A 21,404-nucleotide genomic window follows, 5' to 3' on the forward strand; every position below is an offset into this window, starting at 1 on the left:
GAATTCCTCCTCCTCTGCGCTCCCCCTGAAGTCAGAGCATCCGTGTGACAAGCCTCAAGCCTGCAAATGGCCCTTTTCCCGAGCCAAGGCATAACTGATCATGCCCAGTCCTCATCAGAATCAATGGAAGGGGACATCTTACCCCAGTTTTTATATCTGAGGGATAGTTGATGAGCCAAATGACTGAAGTCTAAATAATAAAGCCGCATTTACTTGATAGATGAAGCGATGGACCGCCTGAGATGCCGCATTTGCTAAACCTGCACCATAAGCTTTTCTGTAATGATAAATTCTCTCTGGTGTCAGGCAAAGCTGAACGCCACGGGCACCCCTGAGGACAGTCTTCTGAAGAATTGTGGCTCGCACAGACAAAGCGCAGGACAAACTCTGAGTATTGATTTCCCTCCTATGGCTGCGCTGGATTAGCAGTAGAATCATGGAATCCTGGAACCTGAGCTGGGAAAGCCCAGAGAGACCACTAAGGACTAGTCTTCGCTGAGCAACCTCGCAATTTTACTTATAGAGAAACTGAGGTCCAGGGAGGGAGGGTTGCCTTGGTAACCGGGTTGGCTGCCACAGAGTAAGAGTCGAGTCAGCTGCGCTCCAGCTTTGTGCCAGCCCAGAGGATGAGAAATCAGAATCCCACCTCCCTCCCAAAAAGCTTGAGGGCCAGTAGGAAGCAGCATGTAGGCCAATGACTACAAGAAGATTTTGTAGGTGCCAGCAAAAATCACAAGCCTGGACATCAAGCTCCAAAGGCAAGAAGGAATGGATGGAGGAAGCTTCTCAGCTGAGGATCACAAACTGAGCCTTAGAAGGCAGGCAGGTGTTTGTAGGCTGAGAAGCAGGAAGAACCATCCAGGCAGGAAGGCAGAAGAGCAAAAGTGGAGAGGCTATGGAAGCCTGATGGTTTGGAGGAAGATGAGGGGAGAGACAGGAAGACAGATTATGGAGAGTCTTCTGAAGAAAAGGAGCTTGGATTTTATCGGGGAAGGTGATGACATGATGGAATCTGCATTTTGGGAAGACCAGGTAGAAGTCGGATTGGAGGGGGTGTATGAGAGGCAAGAGGGCCAGTTAGGAGACTGTTGCAATGGTCCAGGAGGGAGCTGAGGACAGTCTTAACTTATTGAGAATATGGGACAATTGTGTGGACTTGGGGAGATGGAATCGGACTTGCTCACCCATCTAGTGGAGGCCAAGGGAGAAAGAGGAAGGGTCCATTTATCAGGTCTAGAAATTAAGAATCCACGTGTCCAATGTTCTTCAAGTTGTAAGCTGAGTGGACACACAACAGCTAGCAGAGGTGAGTGACAATATACTGTCTGTCTGGTTAGTAGAAGAAACCATGGTACTAACTCAAGATGAAATGCCTGGGATTTCCTTGAGTCTGACGAATTGAGTTTTGTTAAATAAAGTGTTGTTGTAATAAATAGGAGAGGCTAATTGCTATGACAATCAACCCCTACAACTGAGTGGGTTGACACCATAGAATTTTACCCCTCGCTCATGTTGCAGTCCAGTGCAATTGGCAGTGGGGCTCTGCTCCATGTAGTCATTCAGGGATCCAGCTTTCCCCCATCTGTGGCTGCATCCTTATCTAGGTTTTCAGACTCATCTCTCTTCTGCCATCAGCTGAGGAAAGACAGAGCACATCTACTCTTAACCACCTCTGCCAAGAAGTAGTCACACCGGCTACCTAGAGACACAGGGCCTGGGAATGGCCACCAGGCCAGGAGGAAGATGAGAACAGTACTGGTGCGCTTGTGGGCTCCACCATGCTGCCTGTGCAGTGGCTTCACAATTTATCTAGCACATAGCATTTTCTTTTTTGATTGATTGATTGATTCCATTAACTTTTTTTGATTGAAGTACAGTCAGTTACAATGCATCAATTTCCATTAACTTCTTTTTATTGAAGTATAGTTGATTTACAGCGTTGTGTTAGTTTCTGGTGTACTGCATAGCGATTCAGTCATATATATATTCTTTTTCATATTCTTTATCATTATAGGTTATTACAAGATAAATGCTTTATCTTGCTAAACAGTAGGACCTTGTTGTTTATTTTACATATAGTTGTGTGTATCTGCTAATTCTGAATTCCCAATTTATCCCTCCCCACTCCCTTTCCCTCTGGTAACCATAAGTTTGTTTTCTATGTCTGTGGGTCTATTTCTGCTTTGTGAATAAGTTTATCTGTGTCTTTTTTTAGATTCCACATATAAGCGATATCAAATGATATTTGTCTTTCTCTGACTTACTTCACCTAGTATGATAATCTCTAGGTCCATCCATGTTGCTGCAAATGGCATTATTTCATTCTTTTTTATGGCTGAGTAGTATTTATATATATATACCCCACATCTTCTTTGTCCAGTCATCTGTCAAAGGACACTTAGGTTATTTCCATATCTTGGCTGTTGTAAATAGTAGCACGTGGCACTTGCTTAATGAAGATGCTCTGGACACTCATTGGAGCTCAGTGGACAAGATTTGCACAGCCGTCCCTGATCCAAAGACCCCCAAACAGGCAGGGGGCATCTCATACCCCAGAGGTCACTGAGCACAGACTGTGCCCTGTGTTCTGTGCCCTAGCCTCCCTGTCCTGAGAAGAGGACTCAGTTCTCCACCTGTCAACTTCCCAATGCCAGGAGCTTTCTGTTCTCCACGTGTTCCTCCTAATAAACGGCTCTTCCCTTCTACACCCGCAGGAGACAGAGGCTCTGAGGCAGTTGTCAAGAATTACCACAGCCCAGAGAAAGGGCTGGGAGAATGAGAGCAATTCATCAAGAAGACTTATAAGCCGATTGGGCCACTCATGATCAGGGCTGTTTAGCTACCCAAAGGGATAGCGGGATAAATTACAGCCAGAAGAATTAACAATTACCGCTGTGGCATTTTACATTGTGAAGGTTCATTCCGATCACCTGTCACTGGGCTTTTAAAGTTTAGGGGGGGAATATTTGGGGGTGCCTGACTCTGCATTTAGAGCTTGTTTTAAACAACTGAAGGATGGGTTCCTGGGAAAGAGGGTGAGATAGATATTTATAAGTGAAATCTCTTTTTTTTTTTATTACTCTCCCAGGCTCGTTTTTTCCCTCCAATTCTATTTGATTTCTAACAGGTAGCGGTTCCTAGCACTGGCTTTCCGTAACACGGGCTGTGCGTGTTCTCTCTCCCCACTAACATCACTGTCAAGGAGCTAATGAATCGTAAACCAGCATGGCAGTGTGCACATGTAGCTGCCATTTAAAGGACCCTGGCAAAGCCCTTTGTGAAAATCAAGGGATTCTTGAATAATTAAAATAACCTCTACCCTGACTCAAGGCTGGGTGAGTTTTATAGACTGGATTTTCTTAAGGCAAACATTTTCTGGACTCTTCTGCCAAGGACAAAGGCCAGGAGCTCGGCTAGACTGAGCAGCTACTGTGTGTCCTGTAAACAACACGCTGGATTCTGTTCATATAGTATTGCATATAAACTCTCCAGGACGGAGAGTGATATTCCTATTTCACAAGAGGTAACTGACACTCAAAGAGATTCAATAGTTTGCCCAAGGTCACCAAGTTAGCATGTGGTGGAGCTGAATTTCAAGTTTAGAATGTCTGACTCCAAACCTGTAATTCTTTCTGCTGCCAACACAATCCCCAAGTAGGGTGCCTGCCCCGGGGACTTCTCTGAAGGACCCAGAGGTAAGTCAGTTTATTCATATTCTTTAAAAAGCTCCCAAGAAAGGACAAAACTTGAATCCGCAGGGCCATGGCCAGGGTGATGGTCGACTCAGTGTGTGGGATCACCCTGCCCTTCACAGGGAGCTGGGCAGTAACCCAGAAAGAGGGCAGGACAGGACAGGTTAGGCAGTGGCTCAGTCAGTGTGGGGCTGGACCAGAAGTCAAAAGACTTGAGTTCTTGTACAAACATCTCCTCCAAGTGGCTAGATGATTGCAGGCAAATCGTTTTGCTTCTGTGAACCTCAGTCTTCTCATCTGTACAATGGTGATGATTGGCTGTCTCACACTGAGAGGAAGCCTTCAACAGAACATCCTGAGACATGCAGGAATGTCTCAGCGGGTCTCTGATAATGAATGGCTTCTTTCCAGGGGCATGACTGTCACCTGGCATTAGGCAGGGAAGGGTTCCTTGGAGTGGGGACTACAGGACAGTGGTACCAGACTTCAGCTTCAGCCTGTCTAAGTCTGAATCCTGACTCCACCACTCACCAGCAGTGAGTGAGATCCTGGGGATGCTTCTGCACTTCCCTGTCCCAGAATCCTCATCTGTGTAAGACGGATAACAGTGGTACCTACCTCATACTTCATCTGTGCCGAGTGCCTGGTCCAGAGCATGTCAGTCCAGTTTCCTCCCTGACCCCACCCTCCTTTCCTCTATCATGATGAGATAAGCCAGTGTCCTCACCATCAAGCACAAGGGCTGAGGCCATGGAACAATCTGAAGGCTCTGACAAAGAGCTTGAATGGGGGATATGTATTCCTCTTTGAAAGGTGAGCACCCAGGTCTTCCTCGTGGTCTGACAGTTTGCATCTATTTATCTGTGAGGTTTCAGACTTGCAAGGGAAGGTTCACTTCAAAGACCACTTTATCAGAGCAGCAGGGAAGACATCTGAGCATTTTGTAGTTAAGTCATTATTACTTATGATTTCTGCTGTTGCTCTTTCCAAAGCATCTGAGTCAGGCAGGAGGGAAGTGGGGTGGGCAACACAACATATTGAGGCACCAAATCCATGACTCTTTTTTTTTAACATTTTTTATTGATTTATAATCATTTTACAATGTTGTGTCAAATTCCAGTGTTCAGCACAATTTTTCAGTCATTCATGGACATATAGACACTCATTGTCACATTTTTTTCTCTGTGAGTTATCGTAACATTTTGTGTATATTTCCCTGTGCTATACAGTATAATCTTGTTTACCTATTCTACAATTTTGAAATCCCAGTCTAGTCTATCCGTGACTCTCTTTATGGGCACCTATGCACACATTAACTTTGCAGATAAGGGCACAGACCTGCAGAGAGGGTGTCATGCACCCATGGTCATCCAGAGTCAGAATTTGATACTAGGTCTGATCCACCCCAGTCTCAACTGTGGTCTCTCAGGAACACAGGAGAAGGGATGTTGCCAATCCTTGTTGCCAGCCAAAGCCTGCCCTTTCTGACTGCATGTCTCCAGCACCAAGTTGCATTCAGCTGGGAGGCGGCTGGGGACCCAGGAGTGGCTATTGGTTTAGATCTGTGATCTGCGGCATTTTCCTAGCAGCCAGGTTCAGTATAAAAAGGACGTCCGCAGAGGTCTTAGTGGGTCATTGACATCTTTGTCGCCATCCCAGCTTGGGCTTCACATCTTCAGTCTAGGTCTTCACGTGAACACGGTTGTCTGCCGCCATCTTCTTCCCGAACCTTCCCGTCTGATTTAAGCAGCCTTGCCCTGAGCCTTGGTACCACTGGGGGCAGCAGTAAGCAGGAGCCATTGTCCGGCAGATCCGCAGAGCTCAGGCGTCAGGAATTCTGGCCTTTCTCCATCCCACCTGTGCCCAAACTCCACAGAGGGGAGGTTTCCCCTGGGTACAGTCCCAGGCTGGGGGTGGGGGGGGACACATCTGGAGCTCCTTTTATGTGCCAGATGCTGTGATGGGTGCCTCAGTCTCTGTGCTTCCTCATTTAATCCTCCCTCAAACCCTGGGAAGTAGAGATCATTAGTCCCATTGTGCAGATGAGGAAACTGAGGTGCAAAGATGTTTTAAAGCTTGCCCGGGGTCGCACTGGAAGCCATAACAACAGCTGCTGTTTACTGAGCACCTGCTCTGTGCCAGGCATTAGGCTGGACCCTTTGCGTCGTGAGCTTATTTATAATATTCCATCAAATCTAAGACAATGACTACTGTAGGGGGTCAATATAATTCTATGTGCCAGTGAGAAAGAAAAACACTACTGCAGATGGAGAAGGTGTTACAGAGATGTTAGGATGTGGGAAAACATGTATTTCAATAATAACCTACATTTTCGTGACAGTGAGCTATGTACTGTTCCTCCCAATTTACAGTTAGAGAAACTGAGCCAACAAGGGACGGAGCTAGGACCCAAAGCCAGGCCTGCCTGAGTCCAGAGCCCACAGTGCTGCCCCTGAGTGTTGACTAAGTCCTCATGCTGTCCCAGTGCCAACACTCTGCTAGACCATCTCCTTCCATCTCCACGCACACGTCTGGGGTGGTACTGGTGTCCCCGTTTTTAAGATGAAGGAACAGCTGAGAACTGGAATCCAGACCTGCCCAGTTCCAAAATCTACTCTCCTTTCACGACATCATGCGATACTGTGATGCCTCTGTAATTCCCAAGCGACCTTTCTCCAGGAGCCCACGTGGTGTCCTGTGTGGACCCTGATTCTGTCGCCCCCCTCCCATTCCCCGCACTCAGAAGGTGAGAGTGAATGTCTTTCTCAGGGCCCAGCCAGGAGCCAGCCCCTAACACGTACAAATGATCTTGAACTCCTGGGGCGGGCGGGGTATTGCTGTCCCCCATGTAGTCCTTCCTAATAGTCAAGGCATTTAAGATTATGTCTATGAAAGGGTAATGCCTCTCCCAGTTCCCCTTCAAATGGTCTCCTGGATGCACCCCGTAGACTGTAACTATGCCTGGAAGTCATAGCAGACCACCCGCTTGGCCGTACAAAATGGAAATCATTTGCTGGAAAGGAAGGTATTTTTTTAAGGTTGTAAAGTACTCTGTGTCAAAAATGTGGACCAGCGTGCAGACAATGGTGGCATTTCTAGAGATAGTGGCCAGGATGTCACAGTTTGGAGGACTGATAGGGAGTGACCGACGGGCTTTCACGGTTATGATAAGCCGCCTACAAATATTAATTTATTTGGGGGTTTATGGAACACGGTGTGATGTTACAAACCACCTAGAGACAAAGCAGGTAGCCCTCTTTGAAAAATTACATAAGATTCAATTAAATATGGGTCCAGTTGGTGTAGAGCTGAGCCCGAAAGCTCAGACCCGAGAACCCAGCCTCACCACTGAGAGTTAAGCGGCTCGTGGGCATAAACTTCCGATTCCAGGTCTCATCCTTCCAGAATCCACACAAGTTTGATGCCTGCAAACGTCCACCATCCCCCACCCCTCCCTGGGCACTGGAAAGCTACAGGAAAGGGGTAATAAAAGATGAATTTTATGACAACTGCTCTGTGCGCACAGAGCCTCCCCGCTGGACCGTCTCAGGCTGGGAGAGATGCCACGGAGCCTTCATCCTGCAGGGTCAGGGCCCAGGGAGGGAATTCAGGCAGGCTCCTGAACGCAAGCCTTCAGGGCTGCAGCGAAGGGGTCCCAGAGGGAGAAGACAGTAGTGACTGGTTCTGACACCCTTGCTAGGCCTTCAGAGGCCTCCTGGGCAGCCCGGGGCAAGAAGGTGTTTCTGTGCCGGCGGCCCCTACCTCCACAGTTATCTGAGGATTAACGGAAGCCGCACACGTGGTCAGTGCAGGGGGGACTCAACAGACATCCCATCCCTCCTTATTCAGGGCCAGGACTTGCAGCCTGGGGCTGGGTCATCTGAACACCCTCCCAGCCAGCTCAGAATCTGTGCTAGGGCATGTGGAGGGCTTCGGTGGGGGTGGGGAGGGGTGGATGGGCAGGTGGCCCCAGGTGAGGGCCGGAGGCTGCAGGGGGGGCAGAGCTTGCGTTGCGTTCAGCCCACTTCACACTCTGCACCCTCTGGCTCACTCTCCCAGCCTGGGCAGAAGCCACCACCCCGAGACCATGGATACTGCCCCCAGTATCTACCTCTACCCAGATGTGTGGAAAGCGGATTTTGAATGGAGCTAAAAGCCAAAACTGTAACAAGGTTTTCCCATTCACCCACTCAGTGAATATTTCAACCTGGGCCCAACTTCTGTTTCAGATATACCCATTGAAAAACAGCCGGGTCATAAAGGGCCCCTATTCCAATAGAGATGGTGAACAGAAGCCATTCTGTGCCCCTACAAACACACCCCAACCCCCTGCCCCGCCCACTCAAATGGGAATGCCTCCACTGGGACAGAAAGGCAGTGATTTTAAGGAGAAGCAATGGGATGGTGGGGGTCGGAGCTAGATGGCTGGCCCAAGAGCAGAGTGAAGCTCCAGGCATGACCACAGTAGAGGCAGACAGACTGCTCAGGGCTGCCCGGTGCCCTCTCTAGAGGCGGCATCCACACCTTAGTCCATATGAATCCCCTGCTATTGTGCAGTACACACCCTGCACAGCTGTACACCGCCGCTCTGAGATGGTCCACAGACAGAGAGGTCAGTCCTGCTGGCCTCTTCTTCACTTGATGATGCTTGAAGATGGAAGTTAAGGGAAGAAAATGCAGGGCGGAGATGCAGTCTGGAACCCAAATGGCCACTTTCCAGGTTACGGAGCTGAGAGTGTGGGTCAGAGAAAGGGGCTCAGGAGTCAGGACTCCCTAGGACGATGTCATGAGGACCCCAGCAGCACTGAAGTCCGGGGGAGAACCTGCCAGGGTCCAGGGTAGGAAAAGACAAAGGACACTTAAGGCAAAAGCCGGCCCGGGGTTGGAGGGATGAAGACCAAGGCTCTATGGTGGGAAGTGCCTGTCCCAGGTCAGCCCAGGAGGAAGGAGCCAGGCCAGGCTGTGTGCCTCCCAGATCCTTCCTCTGGGTGAGACCACCTCCCTGCCTGCATGCCTGCATCCCTGAATCCCTTCCCCTCTCCCTGTTTCAACCAACAAATCACCCACCAAGGCAATTTGCTGAGAGCACGCTGCCGGCACCGACAGCCCTTGCCCAAGAAATTGTGTCCGGATGAAGATGTGATTATAATGGTGTGTCAGCATGCACAGCCACACTGAAAATGCTCTTCTGCCGAGGCAGCTGTTACACTGGGGAGTGGAGGGAGGCCGTGAATTTTGCAGGGGCTGGTACCTACCAGTGATGTATATTCTCTGCACGTGCAGGAGTCACCATAACAATCGTGGAGAATTTTTCAGTCACCCGGGGCTATTCCCAAGGCACTGAGCGAGGCACACCAGCCCCACACTCACCCATATGCCTACCTTGTCGCACTGCCTGAGGCTCCTCCCCCTCCAGGCCTAGCCTATTTTTATTTCTATGCCTTTGCTGGGGCAGTTCCCTGGACCCAGAACACCCTTCCCACTCCAGATCTGTCTAATCAACAGCATAGCCTTTCTAGACTCAGTTCAAACGGGACCACCCCCTCCAGAAAGAATTTTTTTGATTCTCCCCACTCTGAGTTGGTCTGGCTGTGCTCTCCTCAGTGTCTCCACGACTCCTGAACATTGTTACCCCATTACAGCACTTGCTTTGTTGTGTGCATGTCTGTTCTTCCTAGACGATAAGCCCCCTGGTCAACAGGAACCACAACTTACTCATCTTCGTAGCCTCAGTTCCTAGCAGTCATCCTAGAACAGATTTGATGCTAAACAGATGTTCATTGCACACTTGGAAGGGGATGAGTGGGGAGGTGAATGGATGGATGGAGGGATGGATGGAAGAATGGAAGGTAGATGGATGGCTGGATAAGTGGATGGATGGATGGATGGATGCAGGGTAGGTTGATAGATAGATAGGTGGATGAATGGATGAATGGATGGATGAATAGATGAATGGAGGGTGGATGGATGACTGGGGGTGGGTAGGTGGATGGAGGGAGGAATGGATGGATGGTGGATAAATGGATGGATGGATGGATGGATGGATGGGTAGATGTATGGATAAAAGTAAACCTGCAGTGGCTGTCTGTCCCATGACACCAAAGCGAGAAGGATTCTTGTAGAGCTTCAGAGGCATATCTAGAGCCAGGAAGGCCCAGTGTCGTGTTAAGATGAGCCAAGTTACAGTCTTAAAAAAAAGAAATCCTCTTGCTTTTTTGAATAAACAATTCACATTTTTTGCTCTTGTCACGTTCTCTCCCATTTAGACATTTCTGCAATGGATATAACCTCATTATTTTATTATTAGTCACAAACCATGGGTAATTCACTTTTTAAAGTGATTTTTGTTGCTTGCTAAAGTGCTGCATCAGCTACTAGTCATGCAGGAAAAAAACGGACGTGGGGCGTGAGGAGGGCCACGTCCCAGGCTTCGGTGGAGCCCCTGGGACGTGCCCCGCCAAGTGTCGGTCCTTGGCTTCGAGCAGGAAAAAATTCAAGAGTGAGCCACAGTTGAGTAAAGCTAGATTTATTCAGAGAGACACGTTGAAAGGCAGGAGAAAGGCCACGAAGTGTGGGGGTTGGGTGCTCAGATTAAAAGTAGGTACACACTCCACAGACAGAGTGTGGGCTTTCTCAGAACAAACAGAGAGAGAGTGGCCATGAGGGGCAAGGTTGCCCATTTTTATGGGCTTTGGTATCTTCACATGCAAATAAGTGGAAGGACCAGTCTAACTAGCCTGGGAAAGGGGCTGGGATTCCCAGGAAGGGGGTGGCCATTTCCGGTTCTTTGACCGTTTGTGGCCAGCCTTGGGACGGCCATGGCACCTGTAGGCCTGTTACTCACCATGCTAATATATTACAATTAGCATATAATGAAGCTCAAGGTCTACTAGAAGTTAAATCTCCCATCATCCTGAGCCTCAAGGCCTACTGGGGTTGAATCTTACACCCTTTTGATGTTAATTGCTGTAGCATTCCTTGAATGGTGCTGCCCTGCCCCCTTCCTGTCTCACTAGTACGACTTAGCTTCCAGCCAGTGCAACAAACGACTCTGTGTGTGACCCCAGTGCAGGAACAGGGTGCTGTTGAATTCTGACTGGGTGAATCTTCCTGTGGTCCAAATGGTCCAAACACCAATCAGGGATATGACTACAAAAAGGCAGGCTGTGGTTACCGTTCTCGCAGGGAAGTCACATTCTGCATTTTATATAGTACAGAATAAGTCTTATCTATTATTTAACAATGTGTAGTTTGATGGTTTCTACAGATGAAGCTTTCCAAAATACACTTCCTCTCTGTTCTGATATCAATGAAAGGGCAGTGTTTAGATAAGTGCTAACTCCCCATCTGTGATTGATTGGTGATGTCTGCCATGTGCCCAGCATGGGGAAAGGGGTGCAGTCACCTGGTCTGCCTCATAGATCACTCCCTGTACTATATTACAGCTGGAGGCTGTCTACTCTGAAACCAGAGGCTGCAGGAGAAGAAGCCAAGTCCCCTAGAGAGGACAGCGGGGTAACAGCAGAGCAGGGATTAGGACATCTTCTGAACCCCCCTCTTCAGGAGCCTTGCAATAGGACAGACCTCAGTTCAAATCCGGCCTCTGCCACTTCTTAGCTGTGCGGTATTGGGCAAGTTACTGGAGTTTGCCCGTCTGTAGAGCAGGGATGATAATATCTAACTGGCGAAGTTGTTGTGAAGACTACACTGTTCAATGACTCTGTGCAATATTTCCCAAGTCGGGGTCTGAAGAACACATGTTCCCAGCCCCAGATCTCCACCCCAGCCTCCATCCACCCACCCAGGAATTGTCTCTGCTTCCTGTAGACCCCACCCACCGGGGAATATCCTTTCCTTAGGCAAGGCAAGGGCAGTAGTTGATAAACACATGGACGGCTGGGTTCTAATTTTAGCTCTGCCTCCCACTATCCATGACCATGGTCCTTCCACGCTCCAGTGTCCCGGGATATACAATGGAGATCATAAAGGTACCAGCCACATAGGGTTGTTTTAAGGATTTGAGGAGCCAGTCCAAGTAAAGTGCTTAGCAAGATTTCGAGAAATAGCAGCCATGTCTATACCATCAATTAGTCTACAGTCAGTCTCTGGGGCAAGTAGCTCTTACTTGCAAAGGGTCATCCTGAGGACTGAAAGAGACACTGTTCTTACAAGCACCTACCAGGGAGCCTCCAACGGGGAGGGCTTACGACTGCTCTTTGCAACGACTTTTGCTTCTTCCTGACACCACCTCTCCTGCTTTGACCTTGGGGGCTGAACGCTCACTGAAGCCGCAGGGACGGGAGTGGGGGTGCCTCACGGCTTCAGCGCTGCCTGCCAGGACACGTTTCCCCTGAGACCCCGCTGCTGCCTCTGTTACCGACTGATTGGTAGATTTGACTTTAGTGTTTTTCTTTAGTATTGTTTAAAAGGAGCCCAATATAATCATCTGTGAACATGCTTAAATCACTCAGCGGGATGCGATAAAAACATCAAACCAAAAATTATGGCTCAGAAAGCAGGCTCGGAATTCCCCTCCATCTGGATGGGCAAGGGGAAGTTTGCACTTGGAGTGGAAGGTGGGAAAATGAGGGGGAGAGCACAGCGAAGACAGGGGGACCTCACAAGGTCACCGATCCTAGAACCTGGGGTCTCTCAGAGCACCGTACCCTTAGGGCCCAGCCCCTTACAGATGGGACAGAGAAGCCCAGAGAGGCAGAGTGGCACGCTCAAGGTCCCACAGGAAAACCTGCCATCAGCTAGTCCAGGACTCAGATGTGATTGGGTGCTGAGCCCACGTCAGAGCAGACCCCATGGGGACCAACATGGAGGACCTTCTGCTCCTGCTGGACTTGGAGAGGGCAGCCCCCCTGCCCTCATCCTCTGTGCTGGGGCTGGGAGAAAGCAAGATGGTGTAATCCATTCATTCATTCATTCAAGAAGTATTAAGCTCCTACTATGTGCCAGACCCCTGTACTAGAGGCCTGAGATCCAGTGGCAGGAAGAGATATGAGTATGGCTGGAGACGGGGATGCCAATAAGACAGGCATGTAGGACCAGCCACTAGACTGTCACCTTGGATGAAGGATTTTCATAAGCACTTCCCAAACCTAAGACTCAAGGAACACATGGAAACACTGCGAGAGGCTCTTCCCACCTGTTGTCTCATTTGACCCTCAGGGAAGCCCTGTGAGCTGCAGATCCTGAGCTCTGTTGTGCAGATAAAGAAGCTGAGGCCCAGAGTAGTTAGGTAACTTAGCTGAGGCCACACAGCCTGGCAGCCGTGGCGCCATATTCTTCCCACTTCCCTCCAGCTGTGCGGGCTGGGGGAGGAGGAAGAGAATGGGCCCCTGGGGGATCTGGGTGGTGGCAGGAGGGGGCTCTGGCAAACAGGAGCCCCTGGAGAGCAGGTACCCCGTTCTACTCACCTCTCTAGCCCCAGTGCCCAGCCCAGTACCTGGCACATCACAGGAGCTAATGAAGTGTCTGTTCAACTGAGCTGGACCGCTGGGCTGGCTGGGCTAAAAGAAGCCCTTCTGAGGCTTTGGCAACAGCCCAGACTCTACCCCCACTCCTGCTGCCTGCACCCCCAGAGGCCAGCCCCCGCTGGCTGAGCACTCCTTTGTCCATGGGAGCCTCGCTGAGCAGGCTGAACACCCCTTCTGACTACGTTCTCGGAAAACAGCTCACCAAGGAAATTTGTTCTTCCTTCACCCTCAGGCAGTTTTTCCCAGAGTGAAGGCTTCCTGCTGGCTCCGAGCCAGGGCCACTCTGGCCCCCTCTTGATCAGTTTTGCCAAACACCCAAAGGGAAGACAACACGTTCTGAGGCAAATATTCAGACCAGACCAACCGTCCGCGAGCAGCCCACTCTCTTCCCACCCTATCCTGGACTGTGTTAAGTGAGACACATGGACTTAAAACTTGGCAGATCCGGGAGGCGTTTAGCAGCTCTGGCCCAGCTCCCCTGCTTTAGGGGGCAGGTGAGTGGGGCTCAGAGGGGTTACGGTTCCTGCCCAAGGAACCACGTAAATCGTAGGAACACCGTGTGGGTGCCCAAACTCTGCACCGTAAGCCTTGGCGTTCCTGAGAGATGCTTGGGGGGGTCAACGCAGGGGCCAGAAGACTGAGCATGAACTCCAGGCTCCCCTCCCCCACCTGTGCCTGCAACAGCTCTCCTTTGCTGGTTTATTATTTTGCTGTTGATGTCATATTTTGATTTGAAGGGAGGGAACGTTTTATGGCTGTTAAAAGTTTGTAAGTCACTGTACAGAGTAGGGATTTTGGAGTCTGAAAGACCTGGAGTCAATGTAACTTGTGACCCAGGGAAATGGACATAACCTGTCTGAGCCTCAGTTTTCTCATCTGTCAAATGGGGGGAACAATACCAACCTTGCTGCTTGATGAGAAGATGAAATGAGAAAATTCAGTTAAAGGGCCAGCACAAAGTCTAACGCACAGAGGGCACCCAACACCAGGACTTGCCTTCTCCCTATGAGCCCCAGCAGTGTTCCTCCCACAGTGATGCTCACTACGTCTGCTTTCTGGCACAATCACAAAGAAGTGGTCAGAACTGCTGAATGCCAGCTTCCCGGTCAATCACAGGCAGATAAGAGATCCCCGAGAAAAGATTTCAGAAGTAACAGAAAATAAGTGTGCACCACGGTCATTGGGGCATGCTTCTGTGTTTCTGGTCATCAACGTGTGTCTCTGTGTTACTGATGCAAAACAGGGGCGGTGGGGGTGGGGGAGCCCTGTGAGATAATAGGCCAAAATTATCTCCAGTTTATTCTGCATTTATTATTCACCAGGTGCTTTTGGAGATGTTACGTCTTGTTACAGAACAAGGCAGGAAAAAAAACATGTTAACATTTGGCTTTAGAATTCCTCCTGGAGAGGGAAATACCTTTCCTTGAGATTCTGTGGGAAAGGATGTTGCCATGTGCCAAGACATCAGAGGATGAGGCAACTACTTCAGAATATGTTGATTCTGTTCCTGGAAAGGGTGACAAAGCACATGAGGAGAGAGAACGGAGGAGGGAGAGAAGGAAGGAAAGCGGAGAGAAAGATGGACAGGTCTGGGCTGAGGCAAGGTGAACGAGCTTTGCTCTGGTGTAGACCCTCCTCCGGCCCTAACATCTTCCCTATGTTCTAACGTCCAGGGTGAATGGCTTTCTGTGGCACTAAAAAGGGGCTGAGTGTCACATCCTATCCATATGACACAGAGCAGAGACTGGAAGACAGCAGCCAAGGATGGCAGTGGGTTACACCCCCTCGCAGTATCCCTCTGAAGTAGCTAATGTCTCAGGGTGATGCTCGTGCAGAAAGGGGAGACGTGAGAGGCTCAGCCACGTGCTCCATGTCCCCCACTAAGCACGTGGCCAGGATTCCAGCCCAGCACCTGCTCCTAACATGAGTGCTCCCAGCAGACAGGGAACCGGGATCTCGGCCAGGTGGGTTAGTGGGGAAGAGGAGGAAGCCAGAATGAAGCCGCTGACCCAGCCCTGGGAAGGCACCTGCAGGGGAATCCCTGAGCCTAGAGGGGGTCGGTCCCGGTGAGCATCGTGTCCAGTCCCTCACAAGAGGCCAAGGGGCTGGCGTAATGGAAGAACCAGCTGGGTACCAGGTGAGCTCAGTGGGCATCTCCCCTTGTCTCCCTCCTCCTTCCTCTCTCCTCAGGTCTCTCCTACCCTTTCCAGGAGCAGAATGAGCATGTTTCTACCCAGCCTCTTCATCCTCCCAGCGTCCCAGCCAAGGCCTCCGAGTGTGGGCTGCAGACATAAGGGAAAGGCCGAGGGAGCTTGGCAAGGTCCTAGGAGACTGGCTGACTCCCTCGGAGCGGCTCTGGCTCCAGAGACCAGCCTTGGGCAGCTACGCTAATGGCAACGCCACCTGCTGGCGCACCTGGGGATCTGTGGGCTGGGAGAGGCTGGGAAAGCCGGGGGCTGGGGAGCCGCATTGATGTCCCAGGCAGGAAGGGCGCAAACACAAATCTCTCTCTATAAAATGAAAAGGCTGTGGAGAGACGCCTCAAGAGAGTGGGGTAACAACAGGCAAGCACCAGGGTATCCCAACACAAAACTGCTGAGTTCTTTGCCCAATTCATCAATTTAAGCAATAGTGCAAAGCCACCAGTTCCGTGGTACAATCGGGGCGGGGGAAATGGCTAAGGGTGGACCAGTTGTCAAGTAAATGCAGAAACACTTAAAGGCTCAATCCTGGGCGTCTCTCCTCTCTTCTCTCTCGCAACCCCGTAGCTTTATCATCCACCAATGCCTCCTACATTTACGTCTCCAGCCCAGAGCGCTCTCCCAGCTCCAGACCCCTAGGTCAGCTGCCTGGTGTTATCTGGACTTGGATGTCTGAAGTGGCAGGAGTCCTTGTAACAAGCCCAACGCAGAATGACTTGAGCCGAAAAGGTGGAGCTGGGCTATTTGCTGAATGAATGAAAGAGTAGAAAACCGTGAAGGCGCTTGTTAGGGGAAGGAGCTGGGGACGAAGTCTCGGTGAGCACCTACCAGCCGCTGAGCGCTTAATTTATCTCATCTAATCCAGAGGGGAGACTAAAGCCTGGGGTTGGCGAATGGGCTTTCTTTGCAGCTTACCCGAAGTCACACAGCGAGCCCATGAAAGAGTGGGGCTCAAGGTCCTGTCTGGCTGGTTCTATTGCCTCTAATTCTCATTAAAATAATAGATGTAGGGCCTACGATTAGACCTAGGGGCTTAAGAGATTTTAGGCTTTCCAACTGCACACGCAATAGTTGAATCTCTCTCTTCCCATCCCAGCCTGGTAGCTGTGCGGCTTCCGCCTGAAAACCCCTCATGATGGCAACTCGCCCTCGAGACAATGGTTGCGGTTTTGTTATTGAATCACAGTAGTAGGTCAGAGGGTTGAGCCAGAAGATGTCCTTCTTTAGGATTAAATAAAGGCATACACGTGCTGTGCCGACCACAGTGCCTGCAGCATCAGCCAACGAGATCTTCCTCCCCACTTCTCTTATTACAACTGTTCTTATGTCTCTCTTCCCCTTGGGACGCCAGAAAACAAATCTAATTCTTCTTCCCTGAGACAGCCCTACAGATATTTGTAGACAGTGCTTCGGGGCCCTCCTGAGGCTTCGCTTAACGCAGGATAAACTAGTACTCCAACCCGCTTTCAGACACTCATTGGTAAGCAAGAGAGGATGCTGCTCACACGGCGATGTTCCAGCTGCTGGGGCGTGTAAGGCGTCAGAAAATCTGATGGAGCAAATGACGAACCCGCCGCAGCAGGGGAACCATGGTATCTGGATCGTGACTTCTGCCTTAAAAAAAAAAAAAAAGGGAAGTGGTTGACCCTGAACAAGCCATGGCCCATCCCCAGAGTTTCATGAGCTACATTCTGGATCTGCCCGCTGTGGGAACCTGTTTTAGAAGAAGAAAAAGAAATGAGCCCCTCCCAATGTTATTTTACGTTATTTTAGACCCCCAGCCTTGCCAAAAGTCACCATTGCTTCTTCCCAAATCCAGTTTGTGTGTTTATGGGTCCAATATTGAGCAGCATAGGGGACCCCATCCACTGTAGCAAGAGGCTATCAAACCTGCCCCCAAATCCTCCCTATTTACAGATGGGGAAACTAAGGTCCAGAAGAGAGTGGTAACTGATCCCAAAGCCATACAGGAAAGTTGTGCAAAATCCCGGTCAGCTCATAAACTCCAAAGAAAGGTGAGAGAGTTATGCAAACCTTCACGAGCAAGGAAGATGAATGAGGCTATTAGATGAAAACAAAAGAGAAGGACTCTGGAAGATCATCCCTGGAGTGGGTCTCCCTCTCGCCCACCAATGTCCTACAGCGAGACAAGCACAAGGTTGGAGCTAGAAACTCATGAGTCCGTATGCTGGCTCTGCCACTCGCCAGGTGTGTGAGCTTGGACAGGCCACTTAACCTTTCTGACTCTCAGTTTCCTCATGAATACAATGAGAATAGGAACATCTCCCCCAAAGGATTTCTGTGAGTCTTTAATAAAATACATATAGAGACTTTGGGTTCTCAGTGATGGCATAGTTCAGTAATACATGTAAGTATGGCATAGTTCCAGAAGTTCCCACAAATACCAAAATCCACAGATACTGAAGACCCTTCTCTAAAATGGTAGAGTCAGTCCTCTGTATCTGCTGATTTTGCATCCTTGGATATGGAGTGCCAACTGTACAGCCAAAATATATTGCAAAAATAAAGACAAAACTAACACATCTTACAGATGAATGAAAACTGAGAATATTTGTCACAAGTAAACTTACACTACAAGAAATAGTGAAGAAATGTCTTCAGCCTGAAGAGAATTGATTAGCAAATGGAAATTCAGATCTGCAGGAAAGAATGATGAACTGTGAAAATGATATATATGAGCACATATGAGAGTAAATATAAAATATGTTTTCTTTCTTTTCCTGACTTCTTTAAAATTCAATGGGCTGCTTAAGGCAAAAATGATAACAGTGTGCTATAGTTTGTAACGGATGTGAAAGTAATATATATGACCGCGACAGCATTAAAAATGGGAAGGGGTGTAAATAGAATTGTATGTGAGGTGGTATAATATTAACTCAAGATAGGCTGTGGTAAGTTAAGGATGCGTATTGTAAATCCTACAGCAACAGCAAAAATAATAACAATACAAAGAGGTATAAATTAAAAGCCAATAGAGGAGATGGAATGAGCTACTAAAGCAATACTTGATTCACCCAAAAGGAGTTAGGAAAAGTAGAATAAAGGAAGAAATAGCAATGGGAACAAATAGCAAACAAACAGCAAGATAGTAGACTTCAACTCAGCCATATCAAGGGTTACATTAAATATAAGTGGATTAAATCCTCCAATTAAAACACAGAGGTTGTCAGATGGGGTCAAATAGCACCACTCAAGTAGGCTGTTTGCCAGAGATGTACCTTCAATATATAAATATTATGACAGGTTAAAAAGAAAAGGGGGGACCAAAAAAATGAGAAGAGTGAGAAAAAATAAACAATAAGCATAAGAAAGCTGGTATATCTATATTACACAAAGTAAACTTTAAGACCAAGATATTGCATGAGATATGAGGGTTATTTCACAATGATAATAGAATGAATTCATCAAGAAGATATGATTCCAAGTGTGTCTGTGCCTACCTATAAGTTTAAAAAATACATAAAGAAAAAATTGACAGAACCAAAGGGGGAAATAGAGAAATCTATAGTCACATTTAGAGATTTCAACACTTCTCTCTCAGAAATTGATGAGTAAGTCGACAAAAAAGTCAGTGAGGATATAGATTTGAGCAACACCATCAGACAATCTGACCTGACTGCCTTTTGTAAAACACGATGCTGACAATTACAGGTACACATACTGTTCAAGTGCACACAGAGAATTCACCAGGATACATCATATGATGTAACCAGATGACAAAAAATCCTAATAAATTTCAAAAGAACGAAATCATAGAGAGTATGTTGTTTGAATAAAGCATAATTAAATAAGAAATCAAAACCAATATGGAAAACAAGAGATAACACAGGTTACCCATGTCGGGAATGAGAGAGAACACATCACTGTCAAGTTTACAGACATTTGAAAAATGGTAAGAAAATATTATATATGACTTTATGCTAAAAAAATTCAAAAACTTAGATCAGATGGACAAATTCTTTGGAGGGAAAAAAGAACACAATTTAACAAAACTATCACAAGAAGAAATAGAAAATCTGAAGGTTTCTAAATCTATTCATGGAATTGAATTCATAATTTTAAATCTTCACACACATAAACACCAAGTCCAGATGGCTTCACATTTAAGACAGGAATGTGAAGTCTATCAAACTCAAAAATGAGAGAGAACGAGGAAACACTTCATAAGTCTTTTTTTAATGGGGGTAGCATAACCTTAATAAAAGCCTGACAAGGGCATTACAAGAAAAGTAAATTAAATACATGATCCTTCATGAGCGTAGATGCAAAAATCCTCCAGACTGAATACAGCAATGCACAAAGAGGATATAAATAATAAGCAAGTGGGGCTTATCCCAGAAATGCAAGGTGGGTTCTGCACCTGCAGATCAATCAAAATAATTCATATTAACAGAATAAAGGAGAAAAATCATAAGAACATCTCAACAGAAACAGAAAACACATTTGCCCAAATTCAGTACCTGCTGAAGAGGAAAACTCTCAGCAAACCAAAAACAGGAAAGAACTTCCTCAACCTGATGAAGGCATCTAAGGAAAATATATGCCTAATATTTTTAATGGTGAAATAGCCCTTTCTTCCTAAGATCAGGAACGTTTTCCAGCATTATACCAGAGTTTCCAGCCAAACGCAGGGAAGCAAGAAAAAGACATAAAGAGAACAAAGACAGAAAGGGCGAAGTAAAATTCAGCAGTAAAAAGGAGTGAACTACTGATACACACAAGAGCATGAATGAGTCTCAGAAACATTCTGCTGAGAGGAAGAAGCCAGACGCAAAGGAGTCCACACTGTACGCTGCTATTTCTATAAAATCCTAGACCAGGCAAAACTAACGTATAAGGACAGAAAGCAGATCAATGATTGCCTGAGGGCTGGGGAGGAGGGAGTGACTGTAAATAGGGGACTTTAAGGGGTTAATGGAAATGTTCTGTATCTTGATTAGAGTGACTGTGACAAGGGGGTTTATGTTTGTAAAAATTCATTAAATGCATAAATGCATTTTGTTACATGTAAATGATATCTTAATGAGGTTGATTTTTAAAGTAGGAAAAATATATACCATTAAGAAAATGAAAAAGTAAGCCACACACTACAGGAAACATTAAGAAAATATTTTACATATATATATGACAAAGGACTTGTATCTAGAGTCTATGGAGAACCCCTACAACTCAGTAATAAACGTAAAAAATAAAAATAAGCAAGTCTTTTAAATAGGCAAAAGGCTGGTAAAGACATGTCATGGAAGGCAATATATGAATGGCCAATAAGCACATAAAGTTGCACTCAGCATCATTAGCCATCAGGAAACTGCAAATAGAAGCAATGAGATAGAACCATACACATACAAGAATGTCTACAATTTAAAATATGGCTCAAGATTTGGCAAAAACATTGAGTATCAAGAACCTCACACACTACCAGTGGGAATGAAAAACAGTACAGCCAGTGGAGACAACACTGTCTGTTTACAGGGTTGTAAGGAGCCCTGCCTTTTGAACCAGCTACTCTACTCCTGGCCACTGACTCAAGAGAAAATAAAAATACACCTCCACAAGATGACTTATTGTAAATGTTAATAAGGGCTTTTCATCATTACCAAAAACTGGAAACAATCCCAGTGCCTATCACAGGGTGAATGGATAAACAGATTGCAGTGTACTCCTACACTGGAAAACTATGCAGCAATAAAAAGGAATGCACTGATGCATGCAACCATGTTGATAACCCCCCCCAAAAAAAAAAAATCACATGAAGCCAAAGGAACCAGACACAAAAGAATACATAGTGTTAGTTTTCGTTTTTATTGAGTTTGCAAACAGGCCAAGCCAACCTAGGGTGAGAGAATCAATAACGGGGTTTGCCTGAGCAGGCAGGGGGCTGGTTGGAAGGAACTTTTTGGGGTGATTAAAAATGTCCTGAATCCTGATTTATGTGGTGGTTACAAAGGCATATACATTTTTCAGAATTTGTTGAACTGTATACTGAAAATGTGTGCATTTTATAA

The 21,404-nt window shown here is 47.4% G+C and overlaps 1 protein-coding gene across 2 annotated transcripts in view; it reads left to right on the top strand.

Moving 5' to 3' along the window:
• Window positions 1-21,404, top strand: part of ASIC2 (acid sensing ion channel subunit 2) — a 952,118-nt gene that overhangs the window by 916,771 nt on the left and 13,943 nt on the right. The window lies entirely within an intron of this gene.

The sequence above is a fragment of the Camelus bactrianus genome, chromosome 16 (genome assembly GCF_048773025.1).
Source record: "Camelus bactrianus isolate YW-2024 breed Bactrian camel chromosome 16, ASM4877302v1, whole genome shotgun sequence".
Classification (NCBI taxonomy): Eukaryota; Metazoa; Chordata; class Mammalia; order Artiodactyla; family Camelidae; genus Camelus; species Camelus bactrianus.